The sequence below is a fragment of the Trachinotus anak genome, unplaced genomic scaffold (genome assembly GCF_046630095.1).
Source record: "Trachinotus anak isolate AG129_WGS33_773 ecotype Australia unplaced genomic scaffold, CSIRO_AGI_Tana_v1 ptg000003l, whole genome shotgun sequence".
Taxonomy (NCBI): Eukaryota; Metazoa; Chordata; class Actinopteri; order Carangiformes; family Carangidae; genus Trachinotus; species Trachinotus anak.
The window spans coordinates 14,353,954-14,378,739 of NW_027273854.1; the positions used below are offsets into that span (position 1 = coordinate 14,353,954).

Sequence of the window (24,786 nt, forward strand, 5' to 3'; positions counted from 1 at the left end):
CTGTCATGTACATCACTGGTAATTTGCTGTGCTCGTGCTTGAGACGAGTATCTCAGCCTGCTGTTTTGACAAGGTGTGACTGTTCAGGCAAAAGCTGTAAAGTGTATTCAGAGTAAATCTCTGAATCACTGGATTATTGTTGTTTTGTGCTGTTGATAATATCAAAACATATGAAGTGTATCCTTGGCCCTGTCTGTTACACTGTGTATCTCTTTGAATAAAGATTAATAAGAGGTCAGAAATACTTAACTGGGATTTTATAGAGAAAACATATCCTAAAAATATGAGCTACATGTTATTTACTCAAATGTGTTCATGAACTTATTAAAGTATAGCCTGTTGAAGATGTGAACAAATACTTGAACTACTACCAGGACAATTTACAGAATCATTGGTGATTCTATTAAGGATATGAAATTTATGCTCATTTTAATGTAATATCTCAAACTGGAACTTAACCAGCCAAGTAGTAACTGAAGTGTAGCCTGATGATGTCACCCATTCAAGTCAACATATTCATATTTTGCAGATATTGACTACATCTCATTTGTGTCTGGTACAGTTTTAATCAGAAAAAACAATATGATCTACCTATTTCCATTCACCCTATCTCTGTAATTTAGAAAATTAGTGAGTGCTCCCATAATTTTTACATTCAGTAACTATTAAATGTGACTTGGCCTTTTGAATGCATGTTTTTGAGTTTTATCTATTTATCTATATTTATATGGAATTAAATGTTATGCAAATTCACAGTAAGGAAGTAAAAATTCCATCAGCTGGTAGAATTCAAGTACACTGATAAAAGCACAATAAGAGCTAAAGAGAAGAAGGAATATGAACTGACACTGTTTTTTACAACCTTAAGTCACAGTGGCTGTAAGAGGAATATTTATCAATTGAAAAGTAGTTTGATGGCAACAAATCTCTTCAAATTCATCACAAATAACTATAAAAAACACACTGATGGAGCCTTTTGGCTTTAGAAGTCACATAAAAAGTTGAATGGAAATCATAATCAAGTGTGCGAGTGATCTCAAGTTCAACGCAATTATACTTTAACCTGATGCATCAGATTACGAGAAATCCATCTGCCTTGGAAGGATACTTTTATACGGAAAGCCCAACTGTTGTTGTAAACAGGCATTTTTTTCAGAGCAGACATTTTAGCTTGTAGGAAGCTTGTAGCTGTTTTATTGTTTAAAATATTGTATATATAACCTTTAATACCAATACAGCTTTTGTTTCACAGTCCTCTTTTCTCTCTCATTCAGGATATGGACTTTTCAGCAAAAAACATTAAATCAGCTGCCTTCACAGTGATGATTATCTCAGCCTATGGATAATCATAACTTTCATTTTAAGGTTTATAGACATTTATGTGACATATACCTTAAAAAAATCATAAGATGCTAAAATGGTCATTAAACTGCATCCAAACAATAGATTTAGACGATATGCTTTTGATTTTCTGTGTTATACTTTCAGCCAAAGCTGATGCAGGAAGCTGCTGTAAATGTATAAGGAAATGATAAGCATTTTTTTTTTTTTGCCAGTTCGCTAGTTGCCCCCAATGACTGATCAGGGTTGAGTGCATAAATACCCACCGCAAGTAGCCGCATCAAGACCTGGGGGAACCATAGTGGGTGGATGTGTAGATAGGAAACTCCAAACTGACTGGGTGTTATTCCTCTGAGTGTGCATGAGAACACTCACTGTGTCTTGTTGGGCCTGTATGAGCATTAAGTTTCTTTGGTTAGTTGGTTGTAATTGGAAAACTTTGAAATTGAACTGGCTGAATGTGAGGCGTGTATTGCAGCTCTGTCCAAGGAGAGGTTAGAGAAGTGCACAACAGAGCAATTGGTTAAAACTGCGGAGCGTTACTCAGTGGCTGTGGGGGATAAGCGTCACAAAGAAAATATCCAATTTCCTCTAACATACCTGTCAAAAGCCTGTCCCCGCTGTTGTTCAAGCATCTCATTATAGTCTTTGTGGCTCTAAGTATCTCCAGTTGTGTGTCAAAGCACTAGACATTTTGTGTTGTACCTGCTGAGGTCAATATCTGCTAAGGCATTGGTAAAGGCATTGAATCAGTTTTTTTCAACGAGCAGTGCAGGGGCCCTTGATGGTACTTAAGGATAACTAGGGGGATGCAGAATTGCTTAAAAACTTGAATGATTTTGTACATGGATTTAGACATTCGTAGTTTGTAGCAGGTGATGGGGCAAGGGAGAAGTTACAAGTGTCACAAGACAGAATGAAAAAGATATATGATGGTTGCAAAGGCCAGTCCTGTGCTCCTGGCTATACTGATCTCGTCATTTCAGGCCAGGTCTGTGCATTGTTACTGAGAAGATTTCAGATCTGAATTATTTAATTGCAGCACTAGGACAGAAAAAAATCAAAAACAACTGTGTCACATTAATCTTTTTACAATTACAGGTGGGATGCTGATTTAGGTCTGGTCGTTAAGATTTGTGTGCGCCCTGCACTTGTTAGTTCAATGTCTGTGATGACAGTGACTGTGCCTGATGACAGTTTGCAGAGTTGCTGAGTAACTTGGACAAGTGGTTATCCCACTTACCTGGCTCTAAATATAGAGAGCTGTCTAAATTGGCATGGAGATATCCTTGTTTTTTTGGTGACACCAGATCGGATAGAGCATGACACCGACTTGGGAGATGCACAGCTGATTTAACAATGTTTCTATTGCATGTCACCCATAAAGCTCAAATACTCAAAACAACACCACTTTGCTTTCTTCATCCAGTTGGGTTTCTCCTTGGATTCTGGTGCTGAAGCTGGATAGAACGCCTGGATCTGCACAGATCTGAGAAAAGTAAATGCTCTCACAAAACTAAACTCCTTTCTACTGCAGAGAATACATGATTGCTTTAATTAGGTGGGGTCTGCCAAGTTTTTTACGCAAATTCAACCTACTCAAGGGATGTTGGCTGGTGCCGTTGTCTGCACATGCCCAGGAGATGCCCTTGCTTGTTGTACGGTCTAGTCCGTATTCTTTTTGATTTGCTTTTTCTCAGATACTAGGGATGGGTGGTACCATTTGCTTTTGTTTTGCCTTTTGTTTTTATTTTTACTCTACAATACCTCACACCACACTATCCACATGCATCCACATGTATTTTTTATTTTTTTTTATTTGACAGGACAGGAGTGACAGGAGTGAGTGACAGGAAATGGGCAGAAAGAGGGGGAATGACAGTCGGGCTGGTCGGGAGTTGAACTGACACCACTTGGCTCCCACATGTGCACTATGATACTGCACTATTGATTCCATTGACTAAACATGCCTCATCTCTTGCAGTTTTTCTTTTGGGTACAATAAACAGTTGGAGTTATTGGCATTTTGTGTCCTTTCCTGGTTTTGAAATGGCCAACGGGCCAGGTTTTGACAATCGTCATCTGTAGGCCCTACTGACAACTCATTGAGCATCCATGGTTGACACAGAACATGTGATGGTTTCATTTTCGGTGTGCACACCATCGTGCTGGCCGAGCCTGGGGGGAGCCAGTGAGAGAACAAAGAGGAAAGCACAGGAGAAAACCTGTGAACCAGGAGGAGAAGCAGGACAGATGAGAAGAGATGATTAGGGGAGTGAAGCAGCAGTTAAAGAGAAGAACAGAAGAGAGAATTGTGTCATGAGGAGCCAGAAGGAGAGGAGTAGAGAACTGGTGAGAAGGGGACAGAAGTAGAAGTGGAACTCTGGATTTTATTAGTAAGGAGAAGAAAGGGGGTGATCCTTGATTTGCAACGTTCATTCTGTGCACTCTACTCCACCATAGCACAACAAAAATAAGTTTCAAGAATAGTAAAGCTGTTTATTCCAAATTCATTCCTTACATATTTTATGTAACTTAAAATAGTAGCATCAGACCATTTTTACCTCTTTTCATGTGGCAGAGGTGACTTGTCATCCTCATCATTTGTTGTATTATGGTGTCAGAATGATGGAGACAGTTGGAGAACATTTAGATACAAAATCTCCCCGAGGGAGCATACCCCCAGGCCTTTCTTAGGTTTGAGCTAAGCATTGAATGTTTACAATTTATGGCTCTGCCCCTGTCTGACACCATAGTTCTGATCGATTTCCTATGCCCTGAAAATGTCCCTGTGACTTGATTGAAGGTGCAAGTGAGACAAGCAGGAATTAAAAAAGAAAGATAAATAAACAGAGTGAAGAAAAAGTCAGTTTAACTAATATCAGAAGGGAGTACATTATATGGCAGAGGAAGAGAACATCTTACTCTCTTCGTATTTTGACCGCTGAACTTGTATCACCATCTAGACAGACCTATATTAAAAAAAACACCTCTGCACTATTTGAAGGAAATAAAAACATAATAATATATGTGCTGGAATAAAGATGGCGTGGCAACATATTTTCAGAATAGGCTAATATGGCAGAGTGATAACAGTACAAGATAATAATTGGTTAAGAAAAGGTTAATACTCTCATATCTGAACTGGTGCCCGAACAAAATCAAATACAATTAAGTGCAATACAATTGAATTTAATAATTCTCTGATCAGAAGCATGGCGATTTTGAATGCGACTCCTTTTGTCTGTTTTCTTCTCAAACCTCAAAGAAAATATTGGAACTTTGGCAGAAAATGTGGGATGAGGACAGTGATGACAGAACATACTATCATATACAGAAGACAGGGCGAGAGAGAAGGTAGTTCTGTTCAGAATGAGGTTGGATCACACTGGTTGAAATGAAGTGAATTTTTTTTTTTTATTGGGAGAAGGAAAGTATGTAGACCTACAATGTAACATCACTGAAAATGTTAAACACGCCTAATTCTCAGTAAGCACCATATTGTTGAATAGAATGTTGTATTGTTTTTTTTTTATTACAGACTAATATAAATTACATCCTATAGGCTACACCAACTAGGCGTTGGTATTGCAATCCGCCAAAAAAAGGCAAAGAATACCCGCAGTCTATGGTTCAGCCCCGCCCCGTCCCGCTCCGCCCCGCCCCCTCCGGTCACACAGGTGAGCTATGTCCAATACGTCAAGGAGCCAACGATTTGTCGCGGTTATTCGTGGTAAATAGAAAAAGTAAAACGGAAATCGAAAAATAGAAAATTTTGCTGGTTCAACTAGCTCCATGGGTTTCCACTCTTTGAGGATTTAGAAGTTTGGCGAATATTTGGAGTATCTGTCCTTCAAGGATTTTAGCCACTTTTGTCACCGTTTCCTTCTCACACCAAGGAAAAAAAAAGGTAAGTCACTTTTATTTTAACCTTGCAGTTATGTGTCACTATGGTTGTTTTATGTTGTGTTTTTTTTTTTTTTTTTTTTTTCAGTAGAGCTGAAGCTTAAAAGTTTGGTCCACGCTGTTTGGCGAACCAGGCTAATGCTGGCCACTGTGAATTTGGTTGCTTCACTGCAGGCTATAAATCATGATGGATACGCTAATGCCTTATGCAATGCAAAATGCCGTTTTAGACTGTGTCTAGTAAGTGTTTGGCGTCCAGTAGGCTTCAAAGAGAGGGCAAATGAGAGCTGTAACGTAAAAACACTGCTGTCGGAAATGGAAAGATAGAAAGTATTTCCTACTTTTGCTTATTCGATACGAATGAAGTTTACACTGTTACCCAGGAAATAGCCAAAAGCCCGCACTCGACGTCCGATACCGACATCTTTTGCCCTTTCACACCTACTCCTTTACTGTGTTCTGCAATTTTGTCACTTGAAAGCGGCACATCACGCAACAGGTCCACAGGAAAATTCAGAAGACTCCTAAATGGCCCAAAATACAACAAGGAGAGCAATTCGTTTGATACCTCTGTTTTATTCAACTGTCGCAGTGCGCCATGACAGTGCGTCAGTGGGCCAGCATGGACCGAGATGCTATATAAATACTGTGAAAGTATCAAAGCATTAAAAACCCACTGATAAATGCACACAGCCTGTATTCAGAAACTGCGCCATACAGCAAGCCGTCTGGACTTGTGTAATTTTGTGATGTCACAACAAAACAGTCACCACCGTCGGCCCGCTTTGATTTTGGTGGTGTGGCAGTGGTTTGGTAGTGTGCATTTTCTGGAGCTGTGTTGTTTAGCTGCAGCCGGTCAGTAACATTACTACAGAAAAATAGTTGGTGGGAAAATAGTTTTCATAAGGTCACAGCGGGGTTGTGTATTGTATTTGAAGTGCCACTCTGCACAACTGTGTTAATCCAGATTTTTTTAGAATTTAAAATAATCCAAGTTAAAATAAGATAGTCAAGATTAGCGCAACATTGGAAGCAGACAAGGACTGTTATTAGTTAAGAGTTAAGAGTGTTGTATGCATTGCTGCAAAGTAGTAAAGAAACTAAAGGAAGTCAACAGCGTATTAACCGCTCAGTCCTTTATTTATAATCAAAATAAAATATAAAATGTATCATAAAAACACTTGAAAGACAATATACAATAAAATACAAACAATATTATGTGTTTGGATATTTGGACTGGACTGCATTGAGATATTGGATTTTGGATACTGCCCAAGCCTATTCTCAATCAATCCCATTCAAAACTCCAAACAGTGATGGAAGGGTAGACTCCTCTTTCTCCCACTCCTGGAAATCCACTTGCCATATTCCACTTTTCTCAGCTGCCAAATCACCCATCTGACTGATGTCCCTGATGGTCTGCCTAAAGGGTCTAGCAGCCAAGTAGAGTGAACTTGAGGCAGGGACAGTGGGCTCTGCCACAACTGCATCGGACCTGGACACTGCAGCACCACATCAACGCTGATGATCCAGGGGTTGTCATCAGGACCAAGGCTCCGCTTTATAGCTCCACACCAAATTCAGCCAGAGCATTTAAGTCACCTGGCTCAAGACGGCGGTGATTGATCCTCGCCATCTGCATTATCGGTGAGTTTTACCAACCGATCGTAGTAGGTACAGTCCGTTACCTGTGGTTTTCCTGGCTGTGTATCGCTCAGAAAGCAGTCAGACAATCCGAGGAAATGTCAAACTACATTTAGCTTAGTACTTAATTTTGGTTTTTGGTTCTTAAAATCACTAATATATCTTCTTATATGGATATCAAAACATCAAATAAAACACCAGAAAAGTCTAAAATATGGGACCTTAAATAGGATGCGGCCACCTGCTGGAGGTGTTTATAACTTAAGTGCACATATGCATTGCATCATATTTTAAAATTTGAAATGTTACTTTTCTTTTGTTTTGACAACATTGATATGAATAGTCATTCAGGAACACCTGAGGTCAATATACAAATCCTGTAAAATGATGTGTGGACCAACCCTCACATGAACAGTCTCTTTGACTTTAAATTTAGTTGAGCCTGTTTCCATGTGTGGCAGAATAGCACAAAAGGTATAATTTATATATTTTTTAAATTCATTGTTTTGATCATGATTTATGAAGCATATTCAATTACACCATGATCAGAGTGAATGAACTAAAACAATATGGGTGAAGAATCACTGTAGCTCTCTTTTTAAGACAGACCATATAAATGATGCTCATACTGTACAGTACATGTAACAGAAAGACCGTCGGCTTTTCCTTTACATAGTTGTATATTAGGGTCAAGTTGGTCATACCACTATGTGCTATTCTCAAACTTTTCTTAGAGATCTTCTTTGTTATGTCTTTGAGATCACTCGCTAAAACAATGTCTATGTTTTATGTGACAGACTTCATAAAAGATGGTACATCTAGTGGCATAACGTGGTTGCTGTGGTTGGACTTTGGGTTTGGCTGTCTTGTCACTATGGTGTTTTGAGGCTTGCTATGCCTGGATTTACTGTAGCTCATCCTGTCTTTTTCTTAGGACACTGAAAGTACTGAGATCAAGATATTTTAGATTGAGATGGAGTGATGCATTGCAGTGATGATGAGTGATTATGCTAATAATTTTAGAAAGTATCTGTACATGACTTTAAAGTGTAAGCTTACACTTTTCTTGATTACTTGTCTCAATGGTGCCTGCTGTAGACAGTATAGTGCAGTAACATGCTGTGTGTGTGTGTGTGTGTGTGTGTGTGTGTGTGTGTGTGAGTGAACTCTGAAGACGGCATGAAGATGATGATGTTATGACAGTAAGAATGGTGTTATAATTGTAATTATCATTAGAATGACAACATTCATTCATTGAATTCCCAAATTTTGTTTTGGTTCCTTCTAAACTGATGTGGTTGAAAAGGTGTGTTCCAAAAAGGTGTGAAGGCTCAATAGACTGCTCATCTCTTGATTGATTGTTCTTTCTTTAAGATAAGATAAATCTTTATTTCCCACTTAAAGGTGACAGAGCATATAAGCTCTATTCAGGATTGCAAATTCAATGCTGGGTGCTGTTAAGTACAACCACTGACTTCTACTGTTGGCCCCTGGACAGTTTGTGGTTGATTGCCTTGGTCAGTGGTGCCTCAGCAGTAGTTGTTGATGAGAGGATAGTTCTCTATGTGTGAGGATGTGTGGCTGTTACTTGTCCCTGGTTTATATGGGCCCAATGAAGGGATCAAGCAAAGACCTAGAAGGAGGGGGCTTGGTAGAAGAGACTGGGAGGGTATGGCGGTATTAGACAGGGAGACACTCACAGGCAGCCTGCTGGGCATGGTGCCCTGCTTCCCTGTCGCTGGCCCCTTGGTACTGAGACTGGCAGCAGCATGCTGTGAGTCCATCCCAGCAACAGCGTCACATGTTTGGGCTGGCTGCCATGGGATCCCCAGCCAATCAGGGCACACACAGTGCCAGATTACCAAGAGGTAGCCAATAGTAAGCCTGGATGTGCTTAGTGTCATCCCTCCCAGATGTGAATTCCTTTAAACCCACAAGGTACACAAATACAGAGCCAAACATGCAGGTCTAACACAAAGTTACTCAAATGTGTACACATTTATAATGACTCTGTGTATGTGTATGTATGGAAAGGAGAAGAGACCTAAAGACAGTCTCTGTGTTTTACAGTGAATGTACCTCTGTGTCGAACCAGTTAGTGAGTTCAGTTCAGACTTGTCAGCATCTTCAAACTACATGACCAATGTCACACACATAGAGGTGGTAAATCAGCATTGCTGCATGTGGAGCTTTGTCTCACTCTTGTGGACAGTCTGAATAATACAAGAACTATCTGTCAATCCTTTTTGTGTCCGGGCTGGGTGAGGTTTCCCGTGTTGAGTCAAATTAAGCCACAGGCTCCATTCACACACAGTACACTTTAATACAAAGCAATAAAAATTGTTTACATCAGTATGTGTCATCCTATGATTTATGATCAAATTATGACAAATTTTACTTTTTTAGAAGCAGGAATGAGTCCAGTCATGGAATACTTGTTGACACAATCAGTATATCAATCTAAAGATCAGAATTTGAAGCTTCATTTACTTGCTAAGTTCATTTATTTTTCTATTTTTGTCTTTTTTTTCCATAAACATATGCATTACATATATTCCACAGCAAATACAATGAAGCATTAAACTTCATTAAAGAAAGGCAAAGAAAGAACATGGAGAGTACATTTAAAAAGATAGAAATTTAAAACTAGTCATCAATATGTCATCAAAAGTCCACATTTAAATCATAAAATGGGATCTGTCCTGTGATAATCATCATTTAGTCTTAATTATGGTAGCTGAGACACCATAGATGACAGAGATGAAGAAAAAAAGGAGGAAAGTGAAAGCTATATACCAGCTTTCCACACCTATGTCTTGGTTCACATCAGCATGCATGATGTCATCAAAGAAGTCGCAGTGCTCCAAGGTGTCTGTGAAAGAATTGAGATTTGTTAATGAAATATTACATTGATGGACTGCAAAGAGATTTTATTTAAAGTAATCCATGCAGTAACCAAACCGTACTAAATCTTAACTGTAAAGGAAGATGTAGATCAATGGAAGAACTATCACCTGGTTTAGATATATTCAGGGAAAGGGTGGTGTTTTCATGTACCACTCTGCAGGTGATGACTTTCTCATGTAACCAGTTTCCCTGGGACAGATGAAGGTGGCTTTGGATACTGAACTTTCCATTCTGGCCTATTTGGGGCTCACTCGTGTTGTAGTCCAAGAGTTCCTCAGGTCCATCATACCAAGTGATGTTAATAGAGGCAGGGCTGAAGCCAAAGACCAAGCATACAAGTTCATTTGTGGCCTGGAGCAAGGTGGCTGAAGGTTTGCTGTGGGTCACTGGGGCTGGGAAAGATAGTCATAAGAGTATTTTTTCATGAATTTGTATTGATGAAGGTCAAGAAAATCAGGGAACCTTTATAAACCATGTTAGAAAGTTTCTTCTTGGAAATTGAAAAAATTTGAAGTCACTTGAATTGAATAAGAGCAAATGTTTTAAAGGCGTTTTTTCTTCTTTACCTTTGTACCCACATGAGTGCTATTTAGCAACATTGAGACCAGAGAAGAATGAACAACACCAGCAAACTGTAATTGTATGAAATGATAATTGTCAACTCACCAAACACATTCTTTATAGTGCTTTCAAAGGGCGTGTCAGATGACTCGTGTCTCACAGCACAAGAATATGTAGAGCTTTTGTCTTCAGTTTTGGATACGTTTAGTCTGCTGTTTATTGAATAAGTGCTGCTCCCTGTGTATTTCCATGCAGCACCATTGGTGTAGCGGGTTGGTGGTAGTCTCTGGCCATCCTCTTTCCAGTACACTATTATACTGGATGGGAAATATCCAGAAACTAGGCAAGTAAGTGTGAGGACGTCTGACATAGAGAGCTCAGAGGGAGTTGGTTGTATTATCCTCACTGTTGGTTGATGCAGGTCTTGAAAAAACAAAAAGAAGAAAACTTTGTTGAACCTCTAGAAATTCAGAAACAGCTAACATCAATCTCAAAGAATTAACTTCATGCTTTTTATGTTTAACACTACCTCTGCTTCTGCTCACATGGTCCACGTAGCTCTGGTTAGAGCATCGGTGCTTTGCTTCACAAGACACTTTTTTATAAGCACGCCAGTCCTCTGCTGACACATTGAAGGAGCTCTGCAATGTCTCTGTCCAATTACTTTGAATCACTGGTGGCTTCGTATGGAAATTCTGAGACTGTATGTCCTCATTTACTTTCCAGGTGATGGAAAAATCATTAAGATGAGGGCCGACGAGAAGACAGGTGATAGTCACCTGTCCCTTGTCAGGAAACTCCTGTGGTGGTGGTCCCTGAACATATACACCAACTATCTGAGATGATGCTGGAGTTACTGAAAAAAGAACATGACATTAAGGGGAGGGAAAATGCAACACCTATAAAATAATGATAATGAGAAAGAAATCTTATTAATATTAATCAAATTCTTCGAATCTCCACATGAATTCAAGGAGGGACATTGGCATGCACTTATGAAATATGAAATATGTTAACTCAGTTTATACCAACCTGTGTTTTCATTTATTCATTCATAATATAATAGTAATCACATCGTGCTGTGAAACAGTAGATATACTCACTATGACAAATGTTTGCGGTTTTTTGAAATTTCTTTTTGTCGTGAGTGGCCTTGCATGTAAAACTAGAGCCGTTTTGCCACTTTGTCATATCTGGCTGAATCTCACTGCTCAGACTGAAGGTTTTCGCCACTCCCTCCACACTCTGCAGCTTCGTTTGAATTGGCGCAATGTTCAGAGGTTGATCATCCTGTTGCCACTCCACGGTCAGATTGTCTGGAAAGAAGCCACTAATGGTGCAGATGAGTCTGACTGGTGAGGCCACAAATGCACCATCCCAGACAGGGTACAATGTGATCTTTGGAGAGACAACCCGCTGTCCTGAGATAGAGCAAAAAAATATTTTCTTTAACATGCCTCAGTCCAAATGTTAGATATGAAAAATTTTGCATATGAGCTGATTTGATCTCTTCAGTGATACATACCTTCCAATTTTGATCAAGTAACCAACTGTAGTCTAAATTATAAGTGTAATATCTTTCTATTTAGGCTAGATGGCAGAGTTGTACTTTTACCATGTCTGATGTCTTAAAGTCAGGTGGAGATTGGGCTGAAAGTCTGTTGCACAGATGTTGCAGCGTGACAGGGCAGAGTGATCAGAGCTAGCAGCAAGCGGAAGCATTGAGTAACACCCATTTCCCAAAAAAGTACCAAAATGCAGAAGTGAAACAACACAAGGATCAACGGTGCATCACAGACACCAGGTGTGAGGTGTGGTTATTCCAGTAAGAGAAACACATTTAAATATCTCATATGAGTTTACATATGTTTTCACCGAGATTTCATGTGGCCTCTCATGACTCCACATTTACATGTTGAGATGAACAAGGGCTGTTGAATCCAGGTGCTGGTGAGGTGATAAACATAACGTCAGATTAAATAATAAAATAACATTATTCAAAAAAAGATAAAATGTCAAAAAAATAGCAACATCAAGTTATCTTTGTGTAAACATGTTTCAAAAAGACATCAGTCTTTTGTAATTGTTTTTAAATTTTGTAACTTTTGTAAATGAAAAAAAGGCAATATTGATTACTTACATGTTGCCATGACTGTATAAGAAAAAATGTGAGAAAAAGTTTTTTATTTTTTTCTTTTTCTTTTTCTTTTTCTTTTTCTTTTTCTTTTTCTTTTTCTTTTTTCTTTTCTTTTCTTTTCTTTTCTTTTTTTACAGAAAGTTTGTCTTGTTTTATTTAACCTGAAACAACAGAAAAAAACATAAAAATGTGGGTTAGTAAAACTGGACTAAAATGGTCAAATTCCTACTTGTCGCCACGTAAATGTGTGGTTACACTGGAAATGTATCGTTGGAGCAACATATGCACATAATAGTTACTACCTTGCTGCATCATGAATTATTATTGTACTGACATCACTCCTGAATGCTGGTCTGATCACTTTATAAGGATGTCTTATATTGCTTAAGTAAAACATTTACTGGTACCTAAATATGTATTTTTTCTCTTAAGGTCTTAATAAAGCCAGCTCAACTTTATAATTGTTACGTGAGGCACTTCATGCATATTCTTTACTGGTAAATTGTAAAATAAATATATTTAGCACAAATACAAAGCGATATGTTACAACTGGCTCCTTTGTAGGTTGTACATATTTGATGAATGAATTTAGCTTAAATTAATTAATGGGGAAAAATAATATTGAACACACAACAACAGACATTATTGAATTCACTACAATAGCCTTGAAATTTAAATTGTGGTCAATAAGTACATTTTTTGATAACATGATTCACTATACCCCAGGTTAGAATTATTTCAGCATCATTTGAGTATTGTCTGTACATCTCTTCATGCGTAATAAAGTTTACATACAGTCTTTCACAGAATGAAGATACACAAGTGTTGCTGTTATTGATATTTCAGTTGTTGGTCAGAGTGGTAATTTAAGTATTTACACAGCATCAGGATTTAGTCAAACATTGATAATAAATTAAGACAATTACTCAGGTACCTATGGTGTGATTACATTACAGTGATTGTTATTATGTGTTACTGACATTTTCTCTATCACAGCTGTGGCCTTGAATAACCTGTTGTCTTTCCAGTCGTCATGTTACAAGCAGTTGTCAGCTAACCTCTCTATGTTGTTTGAATACATGAAATCATTTACCCAGCTGTCTTTTTCTGGTTGAGTTAAATTCAAATCTGTGCACAACTTGAACACATAAACTCATTGTTACCTTGAAAGCATTGGTTCCTATGGTGAACAGCAGAGTGATGAGGAAGAGAAGGATGAAGGTGAGGGCTGTGTTTCCCATGTTATCTTCTTCTGCCCCGGAACACTGTCTGATTCAATCAGGATCTTTGGATCTAATTAGTCAGTTAATACCAGGACAGTCCACACCCAGCTGTGAAAAAGAACTCATGACACAATTACCAATAAACTCAATAAATAACCTATAGGACATTAACATATTTATAATCTCGTAGGTCAGAGTGGATTCACTCAGTAAACCAACAAGTCAGTCAGTCCAAGTATAAAATAAACAATTATAAACTAAAAAGAAAAAGAAAAAAGGAGAGCATTGGCTCAAGTATTTTTAGTTGTTATGAGTGTACCATAAGGAGAAAGTTTGGCTTGTCTTTCTAAAATGTTGATTCAATTAGTTCTACAATGATGCTGATTTGCTTTTGAAAGACTCTACTCTTGGCGTGGCTTGCATGACTTGGCTTGTGCATGAGTTTATTCATCATTTGACTGAGAGACCACAAATCCAGAGTTAGTCCTAAAACAATCATTGTTGTGTTTGGGGTGCAAGACTCAGTAGAGGAACCACACATACACGAGGACAAGTTACACAGTGTTCATGCTCCATGTACAAACAAAAACTAACAAACAACATTGAATTAATAGAATGTTTGCCGAAAATTACTGGGGTGTGATGGTAATGTTTTTTTCTTGTGAATACAATATGAAATTTGAACTGTGCTCTAAAAGTCAAACATGGTGATGTGTATACCAAATTTGTTTTGTGTTTGAATTGCACTGTGACTGCACACATACTATGAACATGTAGCTCTAAATACTGGTTGAATAAAGACATGAACTGCATGTGACAAACAACAACAGAGTAACAAAGTGCTTTTTTTTTTTGATTTTGAATCTGCATTATAAAGACAAACACAATGCCATGTCACAAGCAACAAACAGTAAACAACAAACAGCAGAAGACACAGCAACACAAAGTAACATCTAATGGGCCTTGCACGTTTCAGGGATATTCATGTTGAGGTTGACCAGGTTGGTTTTTTCAAATGTTCTGTGCCCAATGGATCTGACAATGGCTTTAGTATTGTTGACCACAGATTTAAGGCTCATTTTTTTTCCATTGGTGGGGGTCATTGAGGAGTCAGCCATTTCTTTTCCATCCTGGTCCTCCCAAAAAATTCTCTCAACAGATAGCTTATTTACGGTGTCCTGACACATTAAAGTTCCTCTTTTGTTTACAAACATATCCTTCAATTTGGGGCCTTCGATCTTTATCTCCACATCTGCTTCAGGACACGATGGATGTCCTGAAGGAGATATTAACCAACAATTATGGAATAGAAATGCCTGAAAACCATTGAAATGGAAATTAAACTTAAAACTAGAAATTTACTCACCACATCCTGTGTGTACAGTTGAATTAGTGAATACATCTTTGTCGCCATTTTTCCCCTTAAACTCACATGTAAAAGGGGTGCCAACAGACACATCATTGGACTTCACTGTGAGAAAACTTGCTGCACTGTACAGCTTAGCTCCATTTAACACACCTGTTTCCTGAGGAGGTGTTTTGATCTCAGATACTTTGTTGGTGAATTCCTCTCCATTTTTCAGCCATTTGATCTCATGAGTTTTTGGTGAAAAATCTTTAGCAAAGCAGGAGAAGGAAGCCTCGCTTTCATCATCAGAGGAGGCCAACACTTTGAGTTGGCTGAATTTCCACTGAAAGACAAACACATACACAAATATATATAAATGTGTGTGTGTGTGCAGAAGCAGAGCTGAACAATGTGCTACAATGTTCATGTAATCTAAATGTACTGTACACTTAGAATATATGTGAGTTCATGACTTTTCTGTACTACTGTCCTGCACATAGTGATTACACGCCACAAATGAACTGTAGCTTGTTACCAAAGTGCAGAAAGAGTCAAAAGGAAACATTTTTCAGAAGAGCAGATCTTTAATGCTTGCTTCTGCATATACACTGACTTTTCAGGCAAGCAAACATGCAAAGCATTTAATGTGAGTGTTAATAATCAACAAACAGCGAAAAGTGGAGGCAGACAGAGATTAGGAAGAACTGGGATTATTCAGACAGATGGAAAGAAGCAGAGCACACTGCAATGATCTTTTCTTGGTCAGATGCATTGGACATATCGTGCATTAGTACAGAATAAATTAGACTTAATAAAAAGCAGTCAGAAGCTGAATATACGTGTGCAAGCTTCAGCCCTCTCGTTCCAACTCACTGTTAGGATTGCCTGCTAGGACTACTAGTTATGAAATTAACAATAGTTAAGGATATATCTCCCTTTTTAATTTGTAAAAGTTGAATTTCATGAGTTTTCTGTCCTATTTGTTTTATGTATCTTTTGATTGAGAGGTTAGAGTAGGCCCATATTTCTTTCGGTTAAACTGATTACTATTATTATGATGATGTTATCATTACTATTATTTTAAATTATTTTTTATTGTCTTTTTTGTTTTTTTCATTTCTTTTTTGCATAAAACACTTAAAACACATAAAACCGCTCCATTAATTTCCCAAATTGTGTTATATAAATATAAATTATCAGTTAATATTACCAAACTGCTTGCACATTGTCACATTCTGTTATGAATACATTCTATTTTAAAACTTTGTTGCATAATTTAAAAATATGCTAACAGCTCTGCCATGTGAAACTACTAGAATTCAAATCAACTACTAAAAATGTATTTATATAGGACTTAAAATAGGTCTTACGTGCTTTTATGATGTGAGAAGTCTTTGCTTTGCTTGCAGAATGTGTCAAGGCACACTGGAAATACTCCTCTGCGCCCCAGTCCTGCCTCCTCACTTGGATTTGACTGACTGCCATATAAACATCATCTCTCTGTACTGGAGGGTACTGAATGAAGTCTGTCGAGGCAGTCCCATTTTTGTTCCATGTGAAAGTCAGTCAGGAGGGTGCGAAGCCGGTTGCAAGGCTGCCAAGAGTAACCATGTCTCCAGTCCCAGAACCACATGGCATCAGAGGAAACACAGTTGGCCCCTGTGACGTGGCTAAGTAACAAAAAATAAAAGCGTAATTAAAACACCAAAAATATAAACATTCAACATTTTTCACCAAGTATTGATTCAAACAGAGAGAAGTTAACTGCGCTGATTCAGTGGTGTAACAAATCTCAGCATGTAAGGCATTACCTTTAAAATGTTAAAGTTGGAATTTCAAGTAACCTCCATACACAGACCTTTATTTTCTCTGTCCCATTTATTTAGGTTTTTTTTTGTTATGCTGAGATTAACCTCCTTCAATAACATTTGTGGTAATTTTGTGTTTTTCTAGATACAAATCGGTAAAATACTTTAAATGCACAGCTTTGACAATATGCATTAGTAAGTTTTTGAATTTGAAGGAAGGTGTAAAGTCAGTAAACATTCACTAATTGAGTTGATGGCATATTTTACAAACATTTTTGGTCAGTTTGAGCAATTATGTGTGAGATTGAATAGTGTTCTTACCTGATGAAACGGTTACCATTGTACCCTTTCCCTAATAGTCAAAAGCACCGTAGTAGCACAGTGCTGCATCTACTCTGCTGTTAGTATGAAAAGGCTACAACTACTACTGCCAAGCGCAAAAAGTCTACCTTCACATTTATTTAATCCAACTGTTAAAAAATCCACTTAAATGACTTAAAACACATCAGCCGTAAATGTCTAGCACTGTGTTCTACTGAGGTGATCGCTGTTTGACTTTTCACGGTACATACCATGTTAAAACAATTCCCTTTTGAATTGTGACTTGACATGATGAGAAGTTGCAATATAACTTAAACATGACACTTCACAGTCTGAAATGTATCCTACTGTAGATCGTAAATGGTACAAATCTTACCTGATGACACAGTTACCATAGTGCCTTTTCCCCAGTAGTCAAAAGCCCAGCTGTCATTGTTAAGAGAGTCAATTCACACTTCCCACAAAAACTAATTGCTCTAATAACTCATTCCTTCATGCCATACAGTTTGGTTTCAGCGACAGTTAAAACCAAACAGAAATACACACCAGAGTTTGAAAGTTTCGGTGAATTCTTTGCCAGGTTAGAAAGTACTGTTGGCTGTCTTATCAACGGACAATGGTTGTGACTACATGAAAATGATAATATATATTTTTGTGACGTAAATAGGAATTTCGTTGTCTAGTCAGAAACAATATCGTTATGTACCTGAGGTGATGGTGACCATCGTGCCTTTTCCAGTCTAATTAACCATTCACCGCTGCATCCAAAAACCTGTTCCCAGATTTCTACCTTTTTCATTTCATCATCACATTCTGCCATCGACATATTTTCCTTAGCTTTTGCAAACAAGTTCAAGTTTAAAATGAGTCTACTGATTATAACACATCAACACAATTCATGAAATCAATGACCTGCGTCACAACTTGTTAGAAAATAAATAAGAATGTTTTTATATCAATCTATGCATAAGAATAAAAGTAAGGTTAGATTCCCTGATGTAACTGTAACTTTCGTGCCTTTCCCCCAGTAATCAAAAGCATCGTCACAGTGTAATATGTCAACACATCCAACATAGAAAAACTAGCATCTTGAAAAGACTTTTGATGCCACTGAGATATAAATTTGCTACATTAAACTGTGTAAATATTACATTTTCAATAAGAAGACAAAAAAAGATTATTTTACCTGATGTGACAGTCACCATTGTTCCTTTTCCCCAGTAGTCAAAGTAGTCACAGTGACAGGTTTCAATAGCACTTCAGTGCTAAGATATTTCACAGCTTGTATCATTGAATAAATTATGTCACTTAGTCCATAAAGTAATCGTAAAATGCTCTTTAGTTTTTTCTTCTGCAGATTACATTCTAATTTAAGTACTGTTTAAACCAATATATTAAAAATATAATAATGCATATGATAATAAAATAATAAAAATCTTCATTGGAAATAGATTATTATTCTCAAGAAGTTATTATTACTTGTCCCTTTCCTCCCTTAGTCAAAGATACCATCACAGTAATTGATTACAATCTGCTCCTAATAAAAATACTGTTTTTAAACAGTTTTTAAACTGTTTTAAACAGGTTTCACTGACAAAGCAGTTCCCACTATACCATTTATTAACCATTTCACTTGAGATATTCATTTCCTGATGTCTGGGTTATATAAAAATAAGTGTGTTTGCCAACGGTTGGTGAACACTTCCTCTTTACCAGACCCTCCTGTCAGCTCCATGCAGCATTGAGTTCACATACCAGATAAACAGAAATAAGCTGTATTGGCATTAAATGTTAAGTCACATTATGTCAGGTTTTCAAAAAAGTTAAGTTTAAAATTTTAAAGTATGCACACTTTTACTGAACAGTTCTCGCTGAACTGGGAGACTTGCTGTTTGACATGTGATTGCAAAGATTGCATCTGTGACTTTGCATTAGCAGGTTCTGCAATGATGTGGCTGTATTCTCAGGATGTGGGATAATACATTTGTGAGGAACAAGAGTATTTTAAGTCAATGTCATAAGACAGTTGTGCTGTGTGTATTTATTTCATTTAAATTTAAATACTGACAAAATGTAACACGGCAGTTTTTTCTGAGTATCAAGTAAAACTTACAAATTCAATGTTGTAATGATCACTGATTGATTGAATGAAAGATTATGATACCTTACAATAACCTTATGATTTCTTAATACTGTCCCATACATTTTAACCTCCTCTTAATGTGCAAGTGTTTAAAATGATCCTGTCCACTTTGCTTAGTAATAGCTTTATTCAGCCATATTGAACTGGATGTTTTACTCATCACATTTAGTAGTGGAGTTTTTAATGAAATTGAATATTAAAGTTATTGAACTTCAGAGGAAACGTAGTGGGGCTACATCAGCAAAGGCCATGGATTTGGACTTGCAATTATTCATTTATTAACATATATATATATATATATATATATATATATATATATATATATGTATATGTATATATGTATATGTATATATATATATGTATATATATGTATATGTATATATATATATGTATATATATATATAAGTGAATACACTTATGTCTGTACTGTGTATGGGTGCTGACTGTGGTCTCAGGGCTACACCTCTGGTTACAGGCAGTCACCAAGTTGCCTGGTCAGGAACTGCAGGGGAGCAGAGGATGCTTGCAGTTTACTGAGCCTCGCCTCCATTACAGCAAATTAACTACTTTAATCGTACCATCATTATTACTGAAGGAGGCAGATGAATAACTAAACATAAGACACTGAGCAAGAGAGAGCAGGAGAGAGGGAGGGAGAGAGAGAAGTCATCGGTAATGATGCTTCGTACTAAGTGCTAACTGATTTGTTTTGTTGTTTTGGTGGTCTGTATTACTTTGTTGTTGTTTTTTTTTAATCTGTTTGCGTGTTGTCACAGATGGTTTCTGCTCTTATTTTGTTACTATATGTACTGATTTATATGCATCAATATGCACTGATTTTAAAATGCAGCATATAATATTCATGATTGCTTGAGCAGTCAAGGGACTGGTGTGGGAAATTACTGATCAGCGAGCCTCTGCAACTGTCATTGTTTTTCTGTGGTTGTCAGTTACCCATAAATAATTAACTAAACTAAGCTATGCATTGTCACAAGTGGACTCTTTAAAAAGCATCCACATGTATGCATTTGGCTGCTGCTAACCTTGGAATAGAGAGACATGGGCCAAGTCAGTGCCCTCTGCTTCCACATGGGGGTTGGTGTGCTTTTTAAAGTCATTTTTACTTTTCTTTTTTAAAGAGCAAATACATGCACACTTTTTGAATTTCTTACAGTGCACATAGAAACCAGTAGATGGCAGCACAAGCACATTTTCTGTTTGTGTGGTTCATCTTAAAGCTCACTTCCACCTTCAGAATGAAACTAAAAGGTTGTCCAGTGCTTTGGTTACTTGCCTTGAGCTTCACCATTAGCCTGTATAAGCAAGCTGTAAATGCAAATACAGTAAAAGGGTTTTAAAGGGTTTTTAGTCCTCACTCTCTTTTCTCACTTCCATTGACCAGCTGGCATGTCAACAAGAATGTCCCCCAGCACATCAACAAGTTGACATTATAAAACACTTGAAAACAAGTGAAGCTTGATAGTATTCCCAAGAACATATTAGACTTTAGAGTTTGAAGTTGATGAAAGTACACAGGTTGAATTAATCAATTCAACATGATATAAAGTATTAACTCTGTTCAACACTTGCTCAAGGAAGTAAAGTAAGTACCACCTTGACTCTTCTCATAGGCTAATAATTGATGTACCACAATAATGATGATTGAATTTTGTACTAGAGCATGGATGGAAAAACTGTCTGTTACTCCATTTGATCTTCTCTCTCTGGATCTCTGTCTTTCTCACTACCCAAATATGAGTGATAGAATTAGGAAAAGTAGGCTGTGTGCATGTATGTGTACTAAGTTAACTTTGAATTTAGCGCCTGCATAAAGTAGGAACAAAGCCCATGTTTGGGCATACACAGTGCCAGGTCACCCGGAGGTAGCCAATCATAAGCCTGGATGTGCTTAGTGTCATCAAGGTGCACAAATGTAGACTCAAACAGGAGGCCCTAACTGAAAGACAGAGTGTGCTCACATTTAGACTCTGTATGTATGGAAAGGAGAAGAGACTTAAAAAACGTCTGTGTTTTTCAGTGAATGTACCTCTGTGTCAAACCAGTTAGTGAGTTCAGTTCAGACTTGTCAGCATCTTCAAACTACATGACCAATGTTTCACACACATAGAGGTGGTAAATCAGCACTGCTCCATGTGTTTGTCTCATCTTGTGGACAGTCTGAGTAATACAGGTGTGGTACTGTAACACAGTATACTGTAGTGCTATGCATAGCCATGAAGAATAAATCAGTATGTGTCATCATTTGATTTATTGTAATGAATGAGGGAAATTATGACAAATTTTGTTGTGCATACTTGAATCTTTACATTATAAAGTAAAGTCATGTCATACTTGTTGACTGAGTCAGTATATGAATCTGAAAATCAGAATTAGAAGCTTCATTTACTTGCTGTATTCATTTATTTTTCTGTTTTTGTCTTTTTTCTTCTAATACATATGCATTACATACATTCCAGCGCAAATACGCTGAAGCATCAAAAGAAATGAATATAAAATAAACCACCTCCATAAAATTGAATAAACATGTAAAAAAGAAAGAAAATGAAAAGTATATTTAAAAAGATAGAAATCTAAAACTAGTCAGGCCCTATGTCATCAAAAGTCCACATTTGAATCATAAAATGGGATCTGTCCTGTGATAATCATCATTTAGTCTTAATTATGGTAGCTGAGACACCATAAATGACAGAGATGAAGAAAAAAAGGAGGAAAGTGAAAGCTATATACCAGCTTTCCACACCTATGTCTTGGTTCACATAGCGAAATGTGTAGTGACTGAATGAAGGCCTGGCCCTTCAGGAAGATCAACATACTGTTTGCCAGACATGTCATGATTGTTGGCCTGAAAGGTGACGTAGAGATCACTTGAGGAGAGTTGCGTGATGTCACAGTGGAGCACAGCACTTTGCCCCTTCAGCAAATCTGGGAGAGATCTCTTGATCTCCACTGATGGAGCTGGAAGTGCAGGCCCTGTATGATACAGAGAGGAAACAAAGCAGAACTATTTCTTTACTGTTCTTTGTAATTATAATATGTCTGATTTTCACCTTGAAAAGTTATCGTACCTGCAACATTCACTGTCTTCTCAGTGGATGAGAAACATGTATGCTCAGCTTTACACATTATCTTCTTGAGTTGTTTCCACTCGCTGCAGGGAACTGTAAGATGGCTGATTTTATGAGTTGTGTTTGCAGTCTTTTTCACTCTGCTACTTGGTGCATCTGCTCCATCTATCTGCCAGCTCACACTGGCATCAAAACCAGTGTGGATGGAACATGTGGCTTTCACTTCAGATTCTGCCATCATTACAGTCTTGAAGCTGGGAATCTCCACATCAATTGAAGGAGGGACGTTGGCATGCACTGCAGGAAAAATCATATTTGTATGTACCTCTCTTTAAAACTACAAACATTTGTGTTTTCATTTATTCATTCATGAGATCACAGTAATCACATTGTGCTGTGAAACAGTAGATATACTCACTATGACAAATGTTTGCGGTTTCTTGAAATTCCTTTTTGTCGTGAGTGGCCTTGCATGTAAAACTAGAGCCATTTTCCCACTTTGTCATATCTGGCTGAATCTCACTGCTCAGACTGAAGGTTTTCGCCACTCCCTCCACACTCTGCAGCTTCGTTTGAATTGGCGCAATGTTCAGAGGTTGATCATCCTGTTGCCACTCCACAGTCAGTTTGCCTGGAAAGAAGCCACTCATGGTGCAGATGAGTCTGACTGGTGAGGCCACAAAAACCCGCTGTCCTGAGATAGAGGAAAGATTATTTTGTTTTAACTTGCCTCAGTCCAAATGTTAGATATGAACATTTTTACATATGTGTTGATTTGATTTCTTCAGTGATACATACCTTCCAATTTTGATCAAGTAACCAACTGTACAGTCTCAATTTTTCGGCAAGATGGCAGAGTTGTATGTTTACAGTGTCTGATGTCTTAAAGTCAGGTGGAGATTGGGCTGAAAGTCTGTTGCACAGATGTTGCAGTGTGACAGGGCAGAGTGATCAGAGCTAGCAGCAGGCGGAAGCATTGAGTAACACCCATTTCCCAAAAAAGTACCAAAATGCAGAAGTGAAACAACACAAGGATCAACGGTGCATCACAGACACCAGGTGTGAGGTGTGGTTATTCCAGTAAGAGAAACACATTTAAATATCTCATATGAGTTTACATATGTTTTCACAGAGATTTCATGTGGCCTCTCATGACTTTGCTAAAGGTTTTAGTTTTTGAGTGTATTAATAACAGACTTGAAAACTAACCAACTGCAAAATCTCCACATTTACATGTTGAGATGAGCAAGGGCTGTTGATTCCAGGTGCTGGTGAGGTGATGAACAGAACATCAGATTATATTTTTTAAATATTTTTTATAATCAAAAAATAATTTTAAAAAGTATTTAAAAACATAATATAAAACAAAAAGATAAATTGTCAATATTAGTAATAGATAAACTGTTAAATATCTCTGTTAAGATAATGTGTATTAAACTTCCATAAGTAAAACTACATCAGCATCAATTCAACATAATAGAAGGTTGAGAAAAATTGCAATAGCAACATCAAGTGTTATCTTCATGTAAACATTTATTTTCAAAAAGACATACAGCTTTTGTAATTGTTTTTAAATTTTGTAACTTTTGTAAATGAAAGAAAGACAATAGTGATTACTTACATGTTATTATGAGAATATAAGAAACAATTTGAGAAATGATTTTTTTTTCTTTTTAACAGAAAGTTTGTCTTGATTCATTTAACCTGAAACGACAGAAAAAGCATAAAAATGTGGGTTAGTAAAACTGCAGCAAAATGGTGAAATTTCCTAATTTTAAATTACTCAAATTAACTTCGGAGAAAAAAAAGGATAATATGCAACACACAACAGTCACAATAACAGCAACAACAATAACCTATTGTCTTTCCAGTCGTCATGTTACAAGCAGTTGTCAGCTATGTTGTTTGAATACATGAAATCATTTACCCAGCTGTCTTTTTCTGGTTGAGTTAAATTCAAATCTGTGCACATAAACTCATTATTACCTTGAAAGCCGTGGTTCCAATGGTGAACAGCAGAGTGATGAGGAAGAGAAGGATGAAGGTGAGGGCTGTGTTTCCCATGTTATCTTCTTCTGCCCCTGGAACACTGTCCGATTCAATCAGGATCTCTGGATCTAATGTACAGTAATTAGTCAGTTAATACCAGGACAATCCACACCCAGCTGTGAAAAAGAACTCATGACACAATGACCAATAAACTCAATAAATAACCTATAGGACATTAACATATTTATAATCTCATAGGTCAGAGTGGATTCACTCAGTAAACCAACCAGTCAGTCAGTCCAAGTATAAAATAAACAACAAACTAAAAAGAAAAAGAAAAAAGGAGAGCATTGGCTCAAGTCTTTTTAGTTG

At 37.3% G+C, this 24,786-nt stretch overlaps 1 pseudogene; it reads right to left on the bottom strand.

Moving 5' to 3' along the window:
- Positions 1-9,194: 9,194 nt before the first annotated feature.
- On the bottom strand, positions 9,195-23,734 carry LOC139609116 (Ig mu chain C region-like; annotated as a pseudogene).
- Between the last annotated feature and the right edge of the window lie 1,052 nt (positions 23,735-24,786).